General features: G+C 37.0%; 1 pseudogene; it reads right to left on the reverse strand.

Annotated features, from left to right (window-relative positions):
- Positions 1-789: 789 nt before the first annotated feature.
- On the reverse strand, positions 790-25660 carry LOC140170828 (long-chain-fatty-acid--CoA ligase 6-like; annotated as a pseudogene).
- Positions 25661-26378: the final 718 nt, after the last annotated feature.

The raw sequence follows: 26378 nt of genomic DNA on the forward strand, positions 1-26378 counted from the left end.
TGTATGTACCTTAAAGGAAGACTGGTAATAAATCTTTTGATGTTAAAAGTAAAAAATTGTAATAAATTCATGCTGAATTTCATCCAAATGCACACATTTCTTTGAAATTGATAATAATATCTTACATGTGGAAACATTAAAAAAATAATATGCATCATACAAATAAATCTGTTAAATATTTACATCTTCGTAATGATATTTAATAGCAACACAAATAATACACATGAATATTATATATTCCATTTTCAATGATTAAAAAGAAATCCATCCTTTAAAACCAGTCATTTTCATCAATAATTGCATTAACAAATGCAATAACATCACATAATTATGGGAACATCCATATTAGAAAGTATGCACTGGTCAGCTGCTTCATGTACATGTGTCTCTTTTTATCTAAAAGCTGGGAATAAACCCTCATCTGAAGTCATCTCAAGTGGAGGTCACTTCAAGTCATGGAACCCCAAGTCACATGGTTTAGAAATGTTCTCTGTATTCCTAAACCATGTGACATGGGGATGTATGGAAGTAACCTCCACTTGAGATGAGTCTGGTATTTATTCCTAGCAATTATGTAAAAAGAGACACATTACATGTAGCAGCCGACAAGTGCATCCTTTTGATAATGGATGTGTACACATATGGCAGGCATGAGAATTTACAGTTTTAAAACTGAATTCAGATTTTTAGTCAAAATTTCCACAACTTTATTTAATTTCAGCCTGTTTTGGTACTTTTTGCCCAATTTCACACACATTTTCAGTTTTTTTAGGAAAGTACAGTCTCATACCTGATATGGATAGAATTGAATTATGAAAAAATACACCTGACATGTTTAAGGTAGTTTTGAAAGAGACAGTAATAAAGTAATACTTTTTATGTAGTGCAAAATAATGTATGATTCCGGGATAAGCCCACCTGCTAATATAAGCACTGATATTTTTCACTTCATCATGATTACATGGCGGTAGTCATCATTTGGAATGTTGAAATACTGAATGTCACATTTTTAATGTGCAATCAATTTCATATGGACATGACTGTACATGTATGTATATGATATAAAACAAAAATATAAAATTGACAGTCTTTAAAAATGTTTTCATGCAGATTGATGTCAACCTTTGGAAGCCCTTTCACTGATTTCTTGCATACAAAGCCTCAATTTCAGCTGCAAATTGTTTCCTCAGCGCAGGTCGTTTCAGCTTGAATGTTGGTGTGAGCAGGCCGTTTTCAACGTTGAACAAATCAGAGCACACATGGATATCCTTGACCTAAAAAACAAAAAATATATACACCATAAATATAGTGGAAAATATGTATAAGGCAACAACCATATAGAATAAACCCTGTTCTACATGTAATGTATGGCATTTCATGCCATCAACTTTTTAGGGTTCCAAATTTTGACCCCGAAAACATAAACCAGCTAGTGTGGTCTTGTTTTGAGTTCACATACCTTATTCAAGTATTGTTTTTGCATTTAATCATGCCCAGCTCAGGATTAAACTGCCCGTCCAAAATGATGAGTAAACACTGCCTTAGTTCACATACCTTATTCAAGTATTGTTTTTGCATTTAATCATGCCCAGCTCAGGATTAAACTGCCCGTCCAAAATGATGAGTAAACACTGCCGGTACTGTCTTACTTTCTGCAGTACCACAGTGACTGAAGATAAATGTTAACGATTAAGTAAGCTTATTACCTGTTCAAATGATTTGAGTCCGGAAGTCCTACCAGCTGCTATCATTTCATCAAGAATGCCTTTCTTTACAGTCTACAGAAAAAGAACATCGTCATTCATGTATATCATTATATACTGATTTGTTGGGTTCAAGATTCACAAAACTCACTGAAAAACAGATGAGGCATTAGCTGTTATTTAGAGGAAGAAGAATACCTTTATCATCTGGCAAAGCGATCAAAATCAAGTACATCCATTGCCACACTGCTGATATTAATATTGCAAGTTATGTGACTTGTTCTGCTCAGTAAAATTGTGGTAAATTAATGCTTTTCTTAATAATTTCAAGTCAAACATTGTGAGAACTGAGCAAATAAAAACTATTTTCCTACCTCATTATTGCATAGGTCTTCAAATGTTGCACTGATGTCTTTTTTCTGTGCCCATGATAACAGAGTCTCCTTATCTGGTACAACAATACCAACTGCAAAAGACTAAAACAAAATGAATACATGCTGGGTATCAGTTTGCATTAAGACGAAATCTACGAGGGGGTATCAACAAGTTTTTGAAATCACCCAGAAGTGAAGGAGCTATATCGATGAAGATTTGTCTGTGTAATCACTGGTCCTTATGTACATTATGGTCCAAAAATGGTCTTGTAAGTATGTTTACTTTTTTAACAGGTGGTGCTAGATGAGCGGTAAGCGCATAACCTTTTCATGATAAGATCCTCCACTTTCTTTACTGTGGACGCATCATCCCCAAGTGATGGACGTCCACTTCTTGGCTTCGGTGAGGGACATGCATGCGGGCAGTTTGGAAATTCCTTTTTCAAAGAGCAACAGTTCCATATGACAGGCAATCATCACCATAGACAGCCTTCATTTCATCATAGATTTTCTGTGCATTTTAGGCCTATAACCCTTCAAATGCAGGAACTTAATCATGCTGCGAGCCTCAATTTTCTTCATCTTGCAGGTTACGCGCATACCGCCCATCTAGCGCCACCTGTAAAGAAAGAAAACATACTTATGAGACCATTTTTGGACCATAATGTACATAGGGACCAGTACTTACACTGTTAAAATTTCATTGATATAGCTCTTTCGCTTCAAAAAAAAAAAAAAAACTTTTTGATACCCCCTTGTACATCATGGTTTGATTTGAAATGTTTTAACATGTCATGACATTCCTAAGTCTGTGATGAGAACCCTGTACATTAGTTCAAATGAAAATTGTTATGCTACTTTAATACTTTTAATAATTGGGCATACACCTCTTATGAAAGACATAGCCACACAAACTGCGTGTTTCTACTGGGGAACGTTTGGCGGGTAATGTGGTTTAGTTTAGAGTGTTACCGGTTAATGTGCTCAGTGAGCTTCAGTGAAACAGATCGGTTCAGAGTGATATGGTGTGGACACCCGGCAACCATGATCCACCACGTGGTGTGACACCCGTATTTCTGTCAGTGGAAACAACGGTTAACGGTTGCTGGGTGTTGAACATCTTTTATGTACATTTTATGTATCACATCGTGACCTTAAAAGCAGCTTGGGGGTCAGGAAAATATTTTCAGTACTTCCGGTACACACCACAACCCTTATTTTAAGCATCAGTACTATTCAGTAGAAACGTGCTGGTTGTTGCCTGAATCGGATTGTGGGTTACCAGGTAATACCGGGTAAAAATACAGAGTGCTCAGTGTAAACACGCAGAAACATGGCATAGTCGCCACTCTTTACTACCAACATTTTCCTCCAATGTCAGAAGTGTATTCATTCTATTATCTATTGATTCCTTGTTCTTCAAGGACTTTTTAGATGACATACCTGTAAACTATTCCCATACACCCAGACCTGTTCCACCAGTATGAGCAGCCAATGTAGACATTCTCTATCTTCTACATACCTGTAAACTATTCCCATACACCCAGACCTGTTCTTCCAGTGAGCAGCCAATGTAGACATTCTCTATCTTCTACATACCTGTAAACTATTCCCAAACACCCAGACCTGTTCCACCAGTGAGCAGCCAATGTAGACATTCTCTATCTTCTCTGGGGCTATATGTATATTTAGATACCCTCCCTGATAAAAAGAAAATATTAAATAAAAAGTAATCTAAATGGTACACATTTTTACTCAAGCATGGTGTTGTGAATAAATCAAGCATGCAAGTCTCTGATTTCTGAGATACTGATGATGATGCGCTACAATCAGAGCTGAGTGTTTTGTTTATGGACCAAGCTAATAATATGACTATGGGTTTATACTTCATTTAAAAAATACACATGACACAAATAGACACATGACTCTCAAATAGAAAAAGGCAAATACATGGGACTTCATATTGGGGGAGAACCGGGCATCAAGATTACTTATAATCTGTATAAGTTACATTATATAAAGTAGAAATCACATGTGGTAAAGTTGAACCATTTCCTTTTAATGATAATGCTTACAGATGATGGATATAAAGTATAAATCACATGAATATGTCAGCTGAAAATATAGAAAATGTGCCTGCCTACCTCAACTTCCTGAGCCATTTTGAAGACATTCTTCTTTCTGTCAATAAATTTCAAGCTTCCATTCTGAAAAAAACAGATGAATTCAATTAAATGTCAATTACACCTGTCCTACTAAAACATTTCACTAGGTTTTTTAAAATTCTTTGGTTAAAGATTAATTAAGACATTTAAACTTTGCAACCAAATATGCTACACGTAGGATGTAACAACAGACAATAAATAATCCAGTTACTCAGAGTTCTCAGAGTTCTCCTGTCTATATAATGGGTAAACAATTTTAAAAAGCAATAATGTGTGATTTGCATAAAGAATAGATTCTCATTTAAATGTTTGTTTTCACTGATCAAATTTTCTTCGTTATACCTCTTAATTTTGAGCCAAACAATTGAGGTATAACGAAGAAAATTGCGATTCATTCCAATGCCTGCAATGCGTGTTCTACGCTCGCTGATCGTATTACATGTAACTGCACGGAGCATCGCGCTCGACGTGTGTACATACAAGCTGACATCCACGGTACATGTTAGCAAGTACTCGATCGCTGAACTCTGAATAAAAGTGTGTCGACCCGGTTTTAATACAAAAAGTTAAATTTTATTGTTATTAAAGCACTTCAGGCTTAGTCTTTTACGTGGTATTTTAGTATACCACTGGGCATTATAATTATGCAAAATTATGAGGGCATCGCTGTGAAACAAATCACACATTATGGCTTTAACTTACAGGCAGCCATTCTCCTATATCACCTGAATGCAGCCATCCATCTTCATCTAAAGTTTCTTTGGTTTTCTCTGGATTGTTTAGATAACCTTGGAAGATGTTATTCCCTTTGCAGCAAATCTGTTTTAAACAAATTTGATAAAAACATTATTATGGTTACTATGTGAGATTAGGATAGGGTTGCCACAAGGCCTATGGGATTTGTGAGGCAGGCCTTTTCATTAGATGCGAGTGATCGCTCTCGCTTGGCACTCACCCAAACTGGATATGCGTACATCCATATGCACTTGTCGGCTGCTACATGTGCCACTTTCTACATAAACGCTAGGAATAAATACTAGACTCGTCTCCAGTGGAGGTCACTTCAAATCATGCCAAGTCACATGGTTTAGGAATACAGATACCATTCCTAACTGACCATGTGACTTGGGGATCCACTTGAGATAAGTTTGGTATTTATTCCTAGCTATTATGTAAAAAGAGACACTTGTAGCAGCTAACAAGTGCATCCTTTCGATGTATTAATGTTTTGGGACATTATCCTCAGTCACACAACCTGTCCAAACCAAATGTTAACATCCATGAGAACTACCTGCCGATTGGCCAAAAAGAAGTTTTCATTATCAATTGGACCAATCAGCAACATTGTTAGAATAATTTCACCACGCCAAAAAATTGGGGTGAATTACTTGCAAAGCTCCATTCTGGTTGGTGATTAAAATGAAGATATCATGTAATTGACCAATCAGAGGCAATGTTAGATCGGCAGGTAGTGCTCAGGGGTCAAGATCCTACAGGTCGGCTGCTGCTGTAATTCAGGCAGTGCTCATATGCATAGTGACTTTGGGCGTAGAAACTGTGGCCAACTGGGACTATTCTAGGCTGCCGGCTAACACAAGTCATCCAAACTCAACACACAATATGACAACCATGAGAGTTACCAAAAATAGCGGAAAAGGGGATTTTTTTTTACCAGTAGCGCGGACCGCAAAATAGGGGGTATTTAATTGGCACTGTCCGCTGAAATTTGGATAAAAGGGTTTTGGGGAAAATCTGATATCTGGTATTCGTCCATCATCATCCCCTCAGCACCAGGCTCAGCACTCCCAGGAAGTAATGTCATCATTGTGCCATCGCGATATAAGGATGTCAGCCCCTTCCGTCCCAGATTACGTCACTGGGGACTTAATACCGGTGATCTTAAATACAGTAAATTGTTCAATTGACTTCGGTGGGACTTACTCAGTTTGGCCGCTGATTCCATGGGCTTTATTAATGACGCGCCGGCCTGCGGAGCCACAAGAAACTGGGTATCCACAAGTCTCTTCGAATTTGAAATGGCACCCATGCAATCATAAGATTATCAGCAGATGAGCGATTCTTTTGTATTTATGTATTGAACACCTTTTAGAAGTCAGAAGATTGACCTAGTAACTTGTTCTTTACATCTCTCCCAATAAGCCCAATCGGCATTGGAAGTTTGCAATGCATTGTAGGACAGTTTTTGCAGTTTTAGGACACTTTGTCCTTTGACCTTTCAGAAAATTCAGAAATATTGGGTTTTTGTACGCATACAAAATATAATCTAAAAATGTTTTACAATATTTAAAACAAATATAAAAAATATTAGTGTTTTATAAATTAATTATTTGGTATTTTTAATGATCAAAATTGTGACAATAATAAGAAAATTAATAATAATTACGTAAATTTTCCCGATATGTCAGAGGTCAAAGTGTCCTAAAACTGCTCTCAAAAACCGGAAGTTAGAATGGCGATTGGGCTTATTGGGTGTGCTTTTAAAAAGTCTAAGTTACTTTACAGTCCCTATTTTATATCAATATTGAGTGTCAAGGGGTACGGTGTTTGAAATTCTAGTCATTGAAAACCACAAAAAAAGGGTTGTTTTGGGCCACTTTTTGTCTTCGATTTTGCATGAAGGGGGTAAATTTGTTGAAAAATCATTGCAAAAGGGGGTCTTTGAAAGATTTGGTAACTCTCATGGTTGTCAAATTGTGTGTTGAGTTTAGGGGGGGCGAGGGGGGTGCACTGGGTTTTGACCATTGTATTCTTAGTCACAATTTACTCACCTCTCCTTGGTCGTTGTCAGCATAGTAATTCATCTCTGGAATGTCTATTAATTTGATCATATTGCATGGCATAGGGGCTCCAACATGTCCTACATGAAAATAATGAATAAGACATCATAAGCTGTGGAATGTTGGCATCCCTAGTTTTGAAATAAGATCCCGCCACTGAACCCTTCAATAAATAATAGAAAACAAGGGATTACTCAACCAGTTTATTTTTTTTTTACTTGATTGCTTGCTAGAAAAATGCAATAAGTCTCCATAAAAGTTAAAATGCTGACTTTCCAGTCCATGCATTTGTGGTGTCCATGCATTTGCACATATCGCTGTCTATGCAACACAGGCTTTGGTCAATGATCATTGTAGGGTGAAAAAAAACCCTCCATACCATGAAATACTTGTTGTTACAAAAAGGCCCCCATCAAAAGAACTTATCATGAGGACTTCAACAGTGAAAAAAAGATCATGCCCAGCAAAACATATTTAACCAATTTCTGGTGATTTGAATACCTTATAGGCCATGCAGTCTCATCCAATACACAGATTTAAGAGCAACGTGGTACATGATTGGTGTTAATAATCATAGTACTACTCCATGCATTCATCGACCGTGCTGACCCCGTTGATTTTAACCGCACATAACATATTTCTGAACTAATTTTCAAAGAATACATATTTCCATTTTGCTTGACAAAACCCAAGCAAATTTTTACTCACTACAATATTTCGTCCTTCACATCGGAGGACTTCATCTCTGATATCCATGGTAAGTTGTTTTGGGGTTTATTTGCCCACTTCTTTTTCTGGCAACTAAATGTAGGGTGATATTATAGCACCACACAGGAAAGCTAAATTCACAAAATCTTTGTGCGCTAGTTTCTCAAGGAAATCTAACCTTAGTTTTAGAATTCCACAGTGGCGGCAGAAGCATTGAAATTTAATGGGGGTTGGGGGTCAAGCATATTTTGTTTCTGTTTTACTAGGCCTTTTTTGTGCACTAATTTTAGCCCCAAATTAAGGGGTGTTTTGCTATATTTGTTGGGCCAGTGCAGGCAAAGCACACAAAAGTTTACCATTTTACCCTATTTTACCCTAAAAGGAAGATGTACAGGGCAATTATTGCTTTTTTAAATCTATTATTATTGTTAGGGGAGCTGGAGATGTCCCCCCTTGCCAAAATTGGTACATTCACCCCGTCCCCCACCTATGGAATTCAACATCTGTAAATATTGAGATATATCTTACCTACACTATAGTCCCCATGAACTGTGAATGTTGTGGCTACAGTTGTTTCAGTCAGACCATAGCCTTCAATTACCTACAGGAATTGACATAAAAAGATGTATAAGCTGCAATTTATTTCTAAGCTTTTCTATTCATGCAGACCTGCACAAACACACCCCCACATACAAATGTAACTAACACACAGCCCATTACACTCAAAATAAAAATGCTGCTAGACAAACTCAATGAAATTTATCCTCTCCACTGCAGATGACAAATTTCAGATTTTCTTTAAAAATTTTATAAAAAAATTCAAAATTGTACATTTCCATGACCATATGTGACTTGATCAAGGGGAATGAGTCACATGTGGACCCTGTATATGTGAAACATATAGTTTCAGAAACATATAGTTCAGAAACTGAAAACCCCATGTTGATACGACTTTTCTTTGTGAAATTATGTCAATTTATCAATCGCTGAAAACAATATAAAACAAAAGAATTTGAACACTTTCTCTGCCAGTATCTCAAAATCAATTAGCAACATCCACCTCATTTCCCTTGATCATGTCAAATATTTGGAATCAGTATGAAAAATGCATTAAAATGAGTACAAACAAGCCTAATATTTATTCAGTGGTTCTTAAGATAGCTCTTGATATTTTGAGAAACAATCTCAATACTTGTTGAAGCCTATGGCCAGCATGCAGAGCATTTTCCACTAATGGGCTATTCCAGTTGAAATCCTTATACCTCCTATGAAAGACATGACCTTAATCTCCCACACAGGGGTATACATTTCAAATGGAGTCAACCATTCAGGTAACCCCACTTGAAATTCACGCTCCCTGTGTTGAAGATTAAGGTCATGTCTTCCATAGGGGGTGTATGGATTTCAACTTGCATATCCCATTGATACTTACATGGCAACCAAATGCACACCTCAAGAATGTCATGACATCACCAGATAAAGGAGCTGCACCAGAAGAGATGATATTTACCTCACCTCCCATGAGGTCCTGGAATTAAAAAACATCTCTGGTTAGAGAATAAAGTTGGAGAACATTTCAATATGCCAATTCAAATCAAATTTCCCAAAGGTCCTGTAACAATAAGTTTACTCTTGTTTGTGCTTGTATTTTAATAAAATCCATTGTTATCACATTCTCGGATGACGTCACAAAGGGAAATAGCCTTGTAAAACCAGTGTGCGCATGTGCAGTTCCCTTTCTCGAGCTGGTTGCTATCTTGCTGCGCTTGTGCAAAGGGGACGAAGGGACAATGTTCCCGGATGTCCAACCGAGTGAATATGTGTAACTTATTTTGTTGTATTTCAAGTTGGTTGATGTTATTTGTTAATAATATATACATATTCTGTAAATTCAAATATTTATGATGAATTTGGTCACAATGATGAAAAATAATTAGAGGAATGTTGTAAAACTGACCAATATATACACCAAATTTGACCCAGAGAAAGGGTGATATAATAGGTGAAGAAGCAACCCATGTTTTATAGCATGGTCCCATAGTATTGTCATTTGTACCAAGCACACTCAGTGTCTATAACAAATAATGGTATCAGTTAATGGACCTGCAGTCTTACCTGAAATTTTTTGAAGACAAGTTTATCCCAGATGCTATCTCTCCTAACAATGCCACTGTTCAATCAACAAAATGTGTAGAAAATATTATGGATGAAGAAAACCTACAATTACAAGGCCCAGTTTACACACACAAAAAGTTGTAATTTGATTTTGACTGATTCTGTTTCAAATGCAATGTAAACAGGTAGTCTCTTTTTCATTACGAATTCCAAATTTGCTATCAAATGCGTATTATTTGTTGAGAGAGAATTGGCCTCAATTCAAGAAACAAGCCCAGCAAAAGAGTACCATGGATGCATCAGCATTCAGCGCAAGTGCATTATTGTGTTAATTTCAACAAGGGATCTGAATTTATAAACCTATTTCATTCATGACAAAGAATTTTGTGGTCATAGTGCAGTGGTGGCAGTGGCAACAACAATGAGAAGTCCTACCTTTCAAGATCTTTCTTCTTGCTATTCATGGCCATGTTGAATAGCGTTCTCTTCACCCAATTAGCTTGTGCCAAACCTTGCTGGACCTAAATGAAAAATAATAAAAACATAAACAATTTTTCACTTTCTTTTCAAGGTAACTTCACAAGAGCTTGAAAAACATAACTCTCAACTCTAAAATTGCTAGCTTTGTACAGAAATTAAGACAACAATCAGCCATACTGTGTTATTGCCGTGTACCATGTTCAACATTCTAAAAGTCTTTTTATCTTTTTGGTTTCTGTTAGTCTTTTCAGAAACAAAAATGTGACATGATCAAGGGGAATGAGTCACATGTTGACCCTGGTCAAAAATGAGTTTTACACATGTTTCTAAAAGAAACATTTAGAGCTTTCAGAAACTAAAAACCCCATGTTGATACAACTTTTCTTTGTGAAGTTATGTCAATTTATCAATCGCTGAAAACAATATAAAACAAAAGAATTTTAACACTTTCTTTGCTAATATCTCAAAATCAATATTAGCGACATCCGACTCATTCCCCTTGATCATGTCACAAATATGTCAGGTTGATCTGTAACTTGACTTCATTGTTAGGTTTGGTGTATCAATGCATCGATCTTCATATACTCCTAGATAGTGAGAACCAATCAGAGCAAACATTAGTAAATTACTAGCCGTGCATAAATATTGTATAATAATACTCTGTGTAGTACGTGCAGTACTTTTGGATGCATTAATTTTTCTTGCGGGAGGATGAATTTATATTTGTATGCATTTTCCAACATTTTTAATGACAAATTGGTAATAAAAATAGCATAAAAATTAGTTTGTATGTTATGTATCACTTGTTGTTGAGAAATTGTACAAAATAATGCACTTATACTGAGATGTTGATCGTCTAATGCACTCCCCCTTCTTCGGGCTCGTGTATTAGACGATCAACATCTCAGCACGTGTGTTATTATTGTGTACAATTTCACTCCCAATAAGTGATACACGTTTATTACCTATAAATATTTCAATAGAGGTGTGTGGTAATTAAGGGTGCTGTCACTCATACTCATAGCTGTCAATGAATGCTGGATCTGGGGCTGGATAAGACCAAGTTATATGGAACACTGGTGTTTGAAGTGGTCAAGTGCCCCTGTCACTCATGTCTCATTATAATAATCATATTTTAATAGGCAGGATAGGCCTACAATTAGGTCTGAACTCAAATGTAAAACTTTGATGTCACACTGGTCTACATTAATGTGACACTTTTAAAAGACTTGAGACTTGCCAATCACTATGCCTGTAATGCCATGGATGACGGGCCCATGGTGTAGCAGTGGCATAGACAGGTGCCCCCAGATTCATGGAAATTATCTTCAACAGTGGCATAACATCATAGGGCACCAAGGGGCATGTGCTGCACCAATCGATTAAAAAATCCCACAGGAAAATTGCCACTCCCCCCATCAGGACCATATTTTGTATAATTTTATTCATTTCACAATTTTTTGGTTTCACAATGTGACAAATCTTACCTTATCATATACTTTATTCAGTAACCTAGGCACAGATGGGAAGCCAGTTGGATGAGTCATTCTCACATCGTCTGTCAAATCTTACCTTATCATGCACTCTATTAAGTAACCTAGGCACAGATGGGAAGCCAGTTGGATGAGTCATTCTCACATCGTCTGACAAATCTTACCTTATCATATACTCTATTCAGTAACCTAGGCACAGATGGGAAGCCAGTTGGATGAGTCATTCTCACATCGTCTGACAAATCTTACCTTATCATACACTCTATTAAGTAACCTAGGCACGGCCTGGAAGCCATTTGGACGAGTCATTCTCACATCGTCTAATTGATAACTCTTACCGTATCATATACTCTATTAAGTAACCTTGGCACAGATGGGAAGCCAGTTGGATGAGTCATTCTCACATCGTCTGACAAATCTTACCTTATCATACACTCTATTAAGTAACCTAGGCACGGCCTGGAAGCCATTTGGACGAGTCATTCTCACATCGTCTAATTGATAACTCTTACCTTATCATATACTCTATTAAGTAACCTTGGCACAGATGGGAAGCCAGTTGGATGAGTCATTCTCAAATCGTCTGACAAATCTTACCTTATCATACACTCTATTAAGTAACCTAGGCACGGCCTGGAAGCCATTTGGACGAGTCATTCTCACATCGTCTAATTGATAACTCTTACCTTATCATATACTCTATTAAGTAACCTTGGCACAGATGGGAAGCCAGTTGGATGAGTCATTCTCACATCGTCTGACAAATCTTACCTTATCATACACTCTATTCAGTAACCTAGGCACAGCCTGGAAGCCAGTTGGACGAGTCATTCTCACGTCGTCTAAAATTTTATTAACATCTCTGCGATAGAATGCAATTTGACCACCATGCATAGTCATTATTGCCTGGGAACAAACAATCAAAGCAAAATCATGATCATGTCTGCATGGTCTGTACCAAGATTTCCAAATTATATTACACCCCTAAACCCTAAAAAATTAGCTTGCTCATAAAAAGTGTACTTGTTTAAAAACATTTTCATTGAAGAAAGTGGACAATAGACAGGACATAACTTCTTCAAAATTGGGACCTTTTGGGTAACGAAGCAGGTAGACCACAGTAATTTTGTGAAAAATCAGGTCCAGAACACAAATCCAGTCATTATGCCAAAATGGAGTTCTGACAAGTGGGTTAATTCAGATTATATAAATTTGTGTAAAAAGTTGTGTTTTGCTGAGGTTCCTGAGGATGTAGTGAAGAGGAAACTGTGTTTACAGCCTTTTACTCCGAGTAAGGTATCCTTTTACCTGTTTCTTGTTTCATATGCGACTATTCTTTAAACATAATACTTTCAAAATCCTTGTACTCACAGGGATGAAAATGATACTTTGTTACCTATGACAACCTACCTGGCAAAGTCTCTCATACATGTGTGCAAGAGGAAGGTAAGACAGAATTCGGGCACCAGGTCTGAAGAAAACCACTGGCTTCAAACAGAAAAGTGACAAAATATAGAAATTGTAATGATGACACATGCACTCAAGTATAACATTTCATTGAATCAGTTTGATATAATTGGTTAGTGTTAGTTTAATTTCAGTCAGTTAATTTGCTTTTTAGTGAGTTAAGTTCAGTCAGTTAATTTGCTTTTTAGTGAGTTCGAGTCCCGGCGGTGCTATCGTGTTGTGCACTTGGGCAAAGCCCTTTACCTTACTTACCTCTCCCTACCCAGGGGTGAAATGGGGAGCTGTTATAGTATATTGTCCATTTAGTATCACCCAAAGCTATGAAGCCAAAAGCAAGGAGCAACCCCAGCATGTTTAGTATATGCTTTAAAAAGTTTAAAAAATAAGGAATCCAAATCCTAAATATCTCAGGTTATTTTGTCAACTGTATGCTCATTTTGTGAGAGCAGGTCACATAATGTATAATCAATTATCAGAAATAAACTTACAGGTACTTCACATATTGCTTGAAGTCCAGCTGCTGTTGCTATCAGGTTCCCATGTGTTATCATTGCTCCTTTCGGATCACCTTTTCACAAGATATAAAATAGGGATGGTGGTCCCAGATACATCATATCAAGATATGGGTAGTGAACATAGTAAACATTCATGTGCAATTTTTTTTTACTTTTGTGAAACAATTTTTTTTCCATTTTCAGTTAATTTTACAAGTTGACCTCAAATGACCTTTGACCTCAGTATGTGACCTTGTATAGCACCATTAACAGACAATAGAACAACACATAATATACGCACCTGTAGTGCCACTGGTATAGCACACTGTGTATAAATCATCTGGTTTGGGTGGCTGAAACAGACAACACAATAATTTCCTGCAATAACCTCAAAATAGACAGTGTGCAGTTATTGTCTAATTATTAAAAAAATTATTTATGAAATAATATTTCAGATACATGGTGTCTAACATAATTACAACAGAAGGAACAAAACCTTCTATTTTATTTATTACTTTACTAATTATATTTCACAAAGCCCGTAAGTTTCATAAAGCCCGTAAGTTTCAATTTAATAATAACAATCTGCTTAGGCATTATAGAGGTTTTATTTTGTCAAAACCAATCAAGAAACTTACTATTTTCATGCTGATCGAGAGTTTATGACTTTTTAAAAACTTGTTGAAATTGTAGCGATGATCCAAAATGTCTGGCAAGACGTTATGTTAATTGTGTCATATTATCAATTAAGGGGAGTCCAAAATCTAAGAGAGAGAGAGTGACAGAAATGCATGATGGATCAAAGAGACAATTCAGATCAGGAGGAGCGGGTGAAGAGTTGTGAACAGAGACGAGGGGATCTACAATCTAAGTCATGTTTAATATCCACTGTTGGTATTGGAGACTGCTAGCAAGACTAACATTGATACCTGAAGTGACATAACTTTCTGCCAGTCATCAGCTTTTGGATCATTACAACAATAACAACAAGCTTTGAAAAGGTAAGTGCTTCACTGACGAAACTGTCAGCAAGAAAATATTAAGTTGCTTGATTGGTTTTGACAAATCATGAACTCTTTAATTCTTAATTACCAAACCTGATGAACCTGTTACAAAACCTGCTAAAGCAAAAAGTCCGAGTCAGAAAGAATAACAATAACTTACCACTGGTTCTTGTAAATTGCTTTTTCCTTCTTCCTGCAATAAATCATCAAAAAAATTCCAACATGGTAATATTATTTTCCGAATCCTTTTGAAAACATTGTAAAAATGTTTTATAACCTTAAAAACCGCAGAGGCTTGTATTAAAAACACTTAACAGACTGAGTGCATATTAGCTTTATAATTTCTTGTCCTCCTGGTGTAAGGACTGTAGACTGTAATGAAACCACATTACACAAAGAGTGTATATACTTGGGATCCTCAAACCAAGGATGTCAGCTTACCAATATTTCATCAAATGTGACTAATGACACACCCTTCTGTTTGGCCATTGATCTCAGATCATCATCAACTTCTGATGGCAACATAGCGATGATTTCTTTGAGACATGAGGATTCATCAGCTTTCTGCAGTAGAGTCTTGATCCGTTGCTTGGTATCACTGATTACTATACTCATTTGTGCTAAAACAAAATAATTCAAACAAACACATACATATATATTTGGAGTCCATTACCAAATGTACAAGTCACAAGACACACATTAGGGTGTGGCTAAAAACACTCTTTTTCTCGGATCGACTTGGAACTCTTGGAGAATTTTACTAGGGTTCATATTACTATTGTACTGAATTATCAGTAAGATTAAAGCATATTTTGCCTGGCAGTAGATTTTCACAAAACCCTCCTTATTTGCTATTTCTTACTGTATAACTCTATAAATAGAAATCAGAAAGAACAGCCTGGGAAAAGTAGGCCTTCATATGACATCATAGCCAATATTTTTCATTGGGTACTTTGTTTGGATCCTTTAGAACATATCACCAGATAGCAAACAGTCTAAAACTAATTTCCATTATTTTTTTTTGTTTTTTGGTATATATGTAGTTAAATATTGATGATATCTGAATTGCTAAATTAAGGGGTAAGAGTAGCATTATGGAGCATTTCACCCATTATACTCGGTCAAATTTCACAATGTTGGTCTTGTTGCATAGATATGAACTGATTTGGACCCCTTAGGTATTTTGCCTGGTATACGCCATGGTACTGATACACCAATATTCATCCTCAATCTATCAATGTCAAGAAGAAAAAGATCACCAGCAGTTGACTTTGCATTAATATTGTTACCCTTCCCATTGAATATTTCACCCAGCAGACAACTGACAAAAAAGTGATTTTAATGATACCTTGGTCTATGATGAATGAGCATGCATCCGGTCCCAGTGTGTCATAGAGTGGTACTGAACACAAGGTGTACATAGTACAGGCAATCTTACCTTGATCTATGATGAATAAGCATGCATCTGGTCCCAGTGTGTCATAGAGTGGTACTGAGCACAAGGTGTACATAGTACAGGCAATCTTACCTTGATCTATGATGAAAGAGCATGCATCTGGTCCCAGTGTGTCATAGAGTGGTACTGAACACAAGGTGTACATAGTACAGGCAATCTTACCTTGATCTATGATGAAAGAGCATGCATCTGGTCCCAGTGTGTCATAGAGTGGTACTGAACACAAGGTGTACATAGTACAGGCAATCTTACCTTGATCTATGATGAAAGAGCATGCATCTGGTCCCAGGGTGTCATAGAGTGGTACTGAGCACAAGGTGTACATAGTACAGGCAATCTTACCTTGATCTATGATGAAAGAGCATGCATCTGGTCCTAGTGTGTCATAGAGTGGTACTGAACACAAGGTATACATAGTACAGGCAATCTTACCTTGATCTATGATAAAAGAGCATGCATCTGGTCCTAGTGTGTCATAGAGTGGTACTGAACACAAGGTGTACATAGTACAGGCAATCTTACCTTGATCTATGATAAAAGAGCATGCATCTGGTCCCAGGGTGTCATAGAGTGGTACTGAACACAAGGTGTACATAGTACAGGCAATCTTACCTTGATCTATGATAAAAGAGCATGCATCTGGTCCCAGTGTGTCATAGAGTGGTACTGAACACAAGGTGTACATAGTACAGGCAATCTTACCTTGATCTATGATGAAAGAGCATGCATCTGGTCCTAGTGTGTCATAGAGTGGTATTGAACACAAGGTGTACATAGTACAGGCAATCTTACCTTTATCTATGATGAAGGAGCATGCATCTGGTCCTAGTGTGTCATAGAGTGGTACTGAACACAAGGTGTACATAGTACAGGCAATCTTACCTTGATCTATGATGAAAGAGCATGCATCTGGTCCTAGTGTGTCATAGAGTGGTACTGAACACAAGGTATACATAGTACAGGCAATCTTACCTTGATCTATGATAAAAGAGCATGCATCTGGTCCTAGTGTGTCATAGAGTGGTACTGAACACAAGGTGTACATAGTACAGGCAATTTTACCTTGATCTATGATAAAAGAGCATGCATCTGGTCCCAGGGTGTCATAGAGTGGTACTGAACACAAGGTGTACATAGTACAGGCAATCTTACCTTGATCTATGATAAAAGAGCATGCATCTGGTCCCAGGGTGTCATAGAGTGGTACTGAGCACAAGGTGTACATAGTACAGGCAATCTTACCTTGATCTATGATAAAAGAGCATGCATCTGGTCCTAGTGTGTCATAGAGTGGTACTGAACACAAGGTGTACATAGTACAGGCAATCTTACCTTGATCTATGATGAAAGAGCATGCATCTGGTCCCAGGGTGTCATAGAGTGGTACCGAGCACAAGGTGTACATAGTACAGGCAATCTTACCTTGATCTATGATGAAAGAGCATGCATCTGGTCCCAGTGTGTCATAGAGTGGTACTGAACACAAGGTGTACATAGTACAGGCAATCTTACCTTGATCTATGATGAAAGAGCATGCATCTGGTCCCAGGGTGTCATAGAGTGGTACTGAGCACAAGGTATACATAGTACAGGCAATCTTACCTTGATCTATGATAAAAGAGCATGCATCTGGTCCCAGTGTGTCATAGAGTGGTACTGAACACAAGGTGTACATAGTACAGGCAATCTTACCTTGATCTATGATGAAATAGCATGCATCTGGTCCCAGGGTGTCATAGAGTGGTATTGAACACAAGGTGTACATAGTACAGGCAATCTTACCTTGATCTATGATAAAAGAGCATGCATCTGGTCCCAGGGTGTCATAGAGTGGTACTGAGCACAAGGTGTACATAGTACAGGCAATCTTACCTTGATCTATGATGAAAGAGCATGCATCTGGTCCCAGTGTGTCATAGAGTGGTACTGAACACAAGGTGTACATAGTACAGGCAATCTTACCTTGATCTATGATGAAAGAGCATGCATCTGGTCCTAGTGTGTCATAGAGTGGTACTGAACACAAGGTATACATAGTACAGGCAATCTTACCTTGATCTATGATAAAAGAGCATGCATCTGGTCCTAGTGTGTCATAGAGTGGTACTGAACACAAGGTGTACATAGTACAGGCAATTTTACCTTGATCTATGATAAAAGAGCATGCATCTGGTCCCAGGGTGTCATAGAGTGGTACTGAACACAAGGTGTACATAGTACAGGCAATCTTACCTTGATCTATGATAAAAGAGCATGCATCTGGTCCCAGGGTGTCATAGAGTGGTACTGAGCACAAGGTGTACATAGTACAGGCAATCTTACCTTGATCTATGATAAAAGAGCATGCATCTGGTCCTAGTGTGTCATAGAGTGGTACTGAACACAAGGTGTACATAGTACAGGCAATCTTACCTTGATCTATGATGAAAGAGCATGCATCTGGTCCCAGGGTGTCATAGAGTGGTACTGAGCACAAGGTGTACATAGTACAGGCAATCTTACCTTGATCTATGATGAAAGAGCATGCATCTGGTCCCAGTGTGTCATAGAGTGGTACTGAGCACAAGGTGTACATAGTACAGGCAATCTTACCTTGATCTATGATGAAAGAGCATGCATCTGGTCCCAGTGTGTCATAGAGTGGTACTGAGCACAAGGTATACATAGTACAGGCAATCTTACCTTGATCTATGATGAAAGAGCATGCATCTGGTCCCAGTGTGTCATAGAGTGGTACCGAGCACAAGGTGTACATAGTACAGGCAATCTCTGCATAACCCCACTGAAAGAAGAGACAGATGTAAATGGTAAGAACCAGATATCACATTTATAAAATTAGATTCTTTAAACTATTCAACTGGACTCACGGTTTTGAGATGCAATGGTTTCACACCTTATCATAGGTGCATCTTCAGGCCATCTGTTGGTCTGTCGGCAATTGGTCACTGACCAGTGGCGAGATAGAGTTGCCAGAGGCCATAGATTTAGAGCCAAACTTCTTTGGAATGTTCTTGATAACGGAATTGTAGGCCCCTGCCAAGTTGTGACACATGCCGCCTCCACTGTTGAGTGAAGGCTGTTCTTTCTTGACATAGATCGCTTCCTTGACTCCCCTTTCGTAACACCTGCGATCCCTGTCTAAAATCACAACATCCTTGTTGTCGAAGGTGTGATTCCTGCTCTCCAAATGTGTATACACAGCAAAGAAGTTTGCGTATACACTCCAAAGAAGTTTGGCTCTAAATCTATGACCTCTGGCAACACCATCTCGCCACTGGTCAGTGAGCAATTGCTGACAGACCAACTGACAGCCGGAAGATGCACCTAGGATAAGGTGTGAAACCATTGCCTCTCAAAACCATGAGTCCAGTTGAATAGTTTAAAGAATGTAATTTTATATTTGATTATACCTGGATGAATGACAACCTTCACCAACAAATATCACATTACTTTGGACTTGGACATTGTTGGAAGTGTTATGCTGCGGAAGTATTTTAATTTCCTTTATTCAGTTAAGGGCTGGGGTATGAACGTTTGGGCAGTATTTATTTTGGGACATTAGAGCACATCAGACATATCGAATTGCATTCTGAATACGAAGAATGTCATTCTAATATCAAATAATTTTGATTTTTTGAAATTCGCAATTTAATACACATTTTATGGCAAATCATTAAAAATTGATATTTTTGATATTTAACAGTACTTGAAGTAAACTTTATAAATCTGATGATTTATATTTAAAGTGTATGTAGGTGGGATGAAAAAGCCGACGATCAATTGAAAATTTGGACCTTTAGATTGAAGATATGGATTTTTTTCCCAAAACACCAAAAAAAATTAGGTCTTTTTGGGAAAAAATCCATATCTTCAATATGAAAGGTCAAAATTTTCAATTGACCGTCGGCTTTTCCTCCCTGCTACATACACTTTAAGAATATATCATTAGATTTATATAATTTACTTTCGAGGACTGTTATATATCAAAAATTTGAAAAATATCAAATTTGTATAATTTGTCATAAAATTTGTATTATATTGTGATTTTCAAAAAATGAAAATTATTTGATATCAGAAAGACATGCTTCGTATTCAGAATGCAATTCGATAGGTCTGAGGTGCTCTCATATCCCACAAAAATACTGTCGAAACGCAATAAACGCTCATTTTAGATCCCTTAATGGAACAGGTATTGGATGGATATCACTGAAGTGTTCCTTCATTGGGTAACCCCAAATTTAACACTTTTTTGAAACCTGAGGACATTTGGTGTGTACTGGGAGGTCAATGGTTGATATGCTGTGCATTGTGCATTCACTGCTTGACAGAGAATTTGAGATTGAGCTAAACAGAAGTGAATAGATCCCAGTCATAACACCACTTGGCCTATTCCCAATAAAATTATTATACGCTACATATTGTAGTATGTACCAGAATATCATTGTTGAATAACATTTCAATGTACAATTTTAGCACCAGGATAACATTTATGCCACTGTACATGCACAATATCTATTGTGGCATATATTCAATCCTAAAACAAAATATCATGGGATACGGCACTGGGAATTGAACCCAGGACCTTGGTATTCTCACCACTGCCTATATATTAGAGAGATTGCGGAGAGGCGTTCACGGGAAACGCCATACGGGTTACGGATTTCTGCATTTTGCGGCAGAACGTCATAGTCCCGTTCACATCCAAACTAGCCTCCTACACAGCCAGTTTGTGTCGGTCCTAACGCTCGTCGTTCCTAGTATGTTCGTGATAGCCGCATAGGGTCTGAACCAAGACTACGTGTAAACGCAATTGCAATCATGATGGCGCTATGCTGAGACAAATAATCTAAAGGTAATAGAAGCACCCATTGATTCACCTTGGGTGCATCGAACCAGAGAAGATTATCTTCTTTCATCGAACTACTTTCCTCGGTATTGATATGTAAATACGACTGGCTCTGTATCTATAATGCTCTAAGCATTCAGTCCAGATTAGCGATATTTGAGTTTTGCGGGCTATTGGAAAATGAGTATAGGCCTATATGTTCAAACGTGTATGCTATTTGTCTAAATAATCTAGTTTGGTGTTGGATGCCTGGGAAGTCTTGGTGTATATTATTCGAATAACAAGAAACAAACTCCATTATCATATAAATAATACCCTGTTTACTTTCTAAAGCAAAATGAAAATAGATAATCTAATCATATGCCTAGTTCGATTACTACCCAGCAAACACATATATATTACAGAAAACGTTAAATGTCGGGTTAAAGGTTATGTGAGGGTCAAGGGCATTAAAAAGTTTTAATAACATTCAAAAAACCCTTTGTTCTAAACTTGCTGATAAACGTTCTAACACAATAGACACTTAAATATGTTTGCAAAATGATATTTTACTATACCCCCGGTAGCATTTCTCAATTTTGGCTTAAAATGTTGTATTATTTTTTCAGTATAACACGAGTTTTCATGATTTTTATATAAACATGCATCGATATGTTATCAAAACGTTATAACTAAAACCAAAAACACATGCATTATCATGTTTTAAAAACATTTTGGAGTTTGCTGAATAGTATCCATAAGCAAAACGCTTTGACAGCTGTTTAATGCACAACGAAAAAGCAAGGCGAAAAATAGCGTTACCACGAACTTCTGTTCCCGTCCCAAACAGACAATTATACAAGCATTTATGCCGTAACACGACACAATCTTGCCTAAAACGCCTATTATTCGCAAGCTGATTTTTGGACGGCATTTTCCACACACAAATGAATAGGCAATCTGCCCGTTCGAATTCAGCGTCGAAAAAAAATCGAAATTTGTTCACTTCTTCTTGTCTATACGAGATCAAATTTTAACCCCAAAATGGATTTTATTACATGTCGGACTCTACTTGTTCTATTAGGATACTTTGATTCGTGTCATAACATGATAAACATAACATTTTCCTGCATTTTATAATGCGTTTTTTGTCATTTTGGAGCGTCATTTTTGCTACCAACCGCAACGTAATCGCCTTTACGGTAATTCCACGATTGACCAATTCACAATAGATTTCACCCTCTAGAGGGCATAATAACCGATTTTCGACTAATGTAGCTTGCTGTTCGCGTTCCCGTGTCACGTTTCACGTAAATTTCGCAATCTCTCTACTGTCAATTTGACAGACTGCAGTTGTACCTACCTGTAGCCTATTCTGTGCATATATTCCTATCATCATGCCTTTACCAGGTTCCACACCCCTTGCTATTATACCTGAACCAAGCTCTTGTGCTGTTCGATAAACCTGCAATGTAAGATTTTGTGATAAATATCAATGAAGTTTACTATAAAAATGTTATTTCTGAATTATAAGAATTATGCAACATCAATGATGTAACACATCAATAATGGAAGTGCTGTACTTTGTATACAAAAAGGGTTCAAGGTTTAGATGTCATTTTTCTAATGTTATTTCATATAGTTTCATGTGTTTTGAGCTTTCTACCCTGGTGATTGTGATGTTCAAATCACCTTTTTTAAAATGATGAAACAAGAATAAAAGTGATAAAAAATGCAAAAGGATCGACTATGGCAATTATATTCATGTAGAAAAAAATCACAGCGAAGTGTGGATACAATAAATCTGTACTGATATTTATATTTTTGAACTGCTTTTTAGAACGCCGCAACCATTGACATTTGGGTCTTTGGTAAGAAAATAATAACATGGAAAACAATATGATGAAAACTATACATGTACATCAATTTCAATGTACTGAAAGTCTGAAATAAGCTTGATGAATGACTGATATTATATTTGCAGGTTTTACCTCATTATATGTTTTCCAAGCAATTGTGTTGTCATCTTGACACACTCCGTAGCAAGGCTGATCAGCTAGAATACAAAAACATAAAATGAAATTACTGATCATTATTATCTTCAGCTGATTATGTGTACCATTCAACCATTTTTATATGGAAATCTTATGGACCTCTTTGATGTGATATTTTCGCAAATACAATGAATCATCAAAATATAATGACAAATTAGCAAAGAAACACAAAAACCTGTGTATCTAAGCACTATAGATTTTGACAGATTTGTCACTATTATTCACTTTAGGGTCAAAACCACTAAAAACAAGCAATTCGGATTTCCAAAAATGGGGAAAATAAAATGTTATCCTAATCATGTTTACACATATAAAAGTCAGAGATGACACTTGGAATTTTGACCCAGACAAATATGAGCACGTAATATTGTGAACTTTTTTTTATTTATGGCACTTACAAGAAAACTAGCGAAATTTACTGCTGTAACATACGTTACTTTGGTTTGTAAGACTCAGCATTGATTTTGTCAGGGAGTGAAGTGCATTACTAAAGATCGGTTTTCACTATTTGAAATGGATGTTTGAACTTGCTTCTTTCAACCCAAAAGACTTACTAGTATTTCACCCTTACCATTGGTATCCTGGAGTGAGTGTGAATTTGAATACAGGAGATGTGGAATAAGTAATCTAATATCCATCTTTCATAATTTAGACTATTATCTTGTACTTTAGAGAATCTTATGCAAGGTTGCGACAGCATTTTCGCCAAATTTTTAGTGGTTTTGACCCTTTTAAAATTATTGATCCATTGACTTAACATGTTATTGTGTCTTGAAATGCCAATATATAAGAGACCAATAACTGGTTACATGTACACTGTAAAAAAAATATGGAGACATGTACTGTGGGTTGTGGAAACATGAAAAAGAATTAATTCCCCAGTTGTAAATAGTTATCAGTCCTGTCCATGTAAGTTTTTTTTATTTGAATTTCATTTATTTGGGTTAGAAAACCCTGTATAAATTAAGAAAGCCTCTTGTGAACCTTATTTTTGTTGGGGTCTATTACAACACAAGGGCGGTTATTGGTATAGTTCTTATTGGTGTATGTGGCACATTTATGGCTCATTGATATGTGAACAAGACCCGTGTGAATATAATATGGTATTATCATTGGTAGCACCAAACTTTTTCTAGTGGGGTGTCAAGACAATTTTAGGAGGGGGGGTTGCAATTTTCCTATTATGATGGGGAAGACAAGAGGGTGGGGACAAAGCCCAAGATGGGAGGGGGGGTATACAGGGGCTGGGCAAATGCCCTTGGTGCAGGACTGAGTATTATATAATGTTATAAACTTGCATCTTACCACAAAGTTTTCTGCCTTTCAGGAAAGCTTCATAGATGGTCTGTACGTCGTCATAGCGATATTTTAACAATTTTCCATCTACACCTGTCAGGGGACTCACATGGATGTGCTCACCACCCTGACATGAAACAAACAAACGGAAAAACAAACAAATTGAATTCAACTTCTTGATTTAAATTTGATAAGCCACATCATCATGTGATTCTGATTCCATCACATTTCTGGTTGATTTTGAAGTGTCAAATTCAAACAATTTAGAGTTTCCTAATAATTTACTGGAGGTCACACCTGGTAGTCAGATTGCACAGGGGGTGTAAAATTCAAATGGAGTCACCCATCCAGGTAACCCCATTTGAACTTCACACTGTGTGTGGAAGATTAAGATCATATCTTCCATAGGGGTGTACGGATTTCAACTGGAAGAGCACATTCAAATTGAGAGTTTACAATCCATTGTGGTTAAAACTTACAGGCAACTCGATAGACTGGCGTCTGATGTCTATTGGAGGTTGTATGACTGGAATATTCAAATTGAATATGACCCAATATGCCAATGTCACTGCAGCAGTACCTAGAGCTGCTACTATATAGGGGTTACTAAGAAAGCTAATGGCGTCCATCATTCCACTGCAAGCAAACAATTGAAAAAAGAAGATTAATTCTTCACAGGTTAATCTATTTATAATCATGTAAAGTACAAATTCAAATTTTGAGTACATCAAAATTATGAAAACACAATATTGAAATCCATCAAAAAGGTGTCTATAATATGCAAATTACAATTTATTGGGTATACTCAGCAAATTTTGCAATTTAAGTAAACAAAAAACAAAATCAAAATGCATTTATACAGCAGTTGATATTTTTGTGTGAAATCTTCATATATCAATATCAATATCGTACAAAATATATTTTATGGTATTTTTAATATTTTAATTTTCATCATCTGCAATTAATTGCAGTCACCACAATTAGTATAAATGCAAAAGTGACGAATGCATCCCACAAAAGTGTAATTGTAAATTGCTTTTCAAAGCGATGCATCTGGATTATGGGCCAAATATTTCACTCTATTTCAGCTAAAATTTCAGCTGAATTTGGAATAGAGTGACAACATCGATCGTCTCCTTCACAGTCGGTTTCTGTTATTGATTACATACCGTGAGCCACGTGAAGCTTGGGCCCCAAGACTAGATGCTGGACCGACAGAATACTGCATATTCTAACACATGGCACAATAGTCAATATGCATCACTCGTAGACTGCATTATATAGTAACTGTAGTGTGATACACTGTACAATGCCAATACATTGACCATTGTAATATGCAATGTTAACATTTTGATAAGCTTAACACTCTACATCCACTACTCACACTTACCTACTTTGCTCTGGACTTTGTGCTCTGGACAGGGTATATATAACCTTTGAGTGACCTTCAGACAATACTTTGTAAAGTTTACCCACTTGTCTGGAATTATGATATCTTAGAAATCTACACATGATAAGCTGTTTTGCCAAATGAAATATTTTGCCAATCCAGTGTCTGCATGCTAAATATTGAAGGTTGCTATGTCGAAAGTTTGCTATGTCGAAAATAAGGTTCACTATGTCAAATAAAAAACAAGGTTAGCTAGAATAGGGCTCTGCATTGAAACTGTCCAATAAGTAAATGACACTTTTATAGTCACAAGCCCTTGATAGTTTTATCACCTCCGTATTTTTCAGGCATAAAATTACGACCCCCTATTTTTAGGTGTGGACAGCACCTCATGCATTAACCCTGTCCTTCAGTTCGTTCATAACGCTTTGTTCCTTTATACTTTCATGCTGAGGAGTCGCTGAGCAGCATGGCACATGCGCATTGTATACAGACAGGCAAAGATTGTTGCTGGGTTTCAATACGAATTATCTAGTATATACTCTGAACTGCGGAT

Source organism: Amphiura filiformis, chromosome 15 (assembly GCF_039555335.1).
Source record: "Amphiura filiformis chromosome 15, Afil_fr2py, whole genome shotgun sequence".
Lineage (NCBI taxonomy): Eukaryota > Metazoa > Echinodermata > Ophiuroidea > Amphilepidida > Amphiuridae > Amphiura > Amphiura filiformis.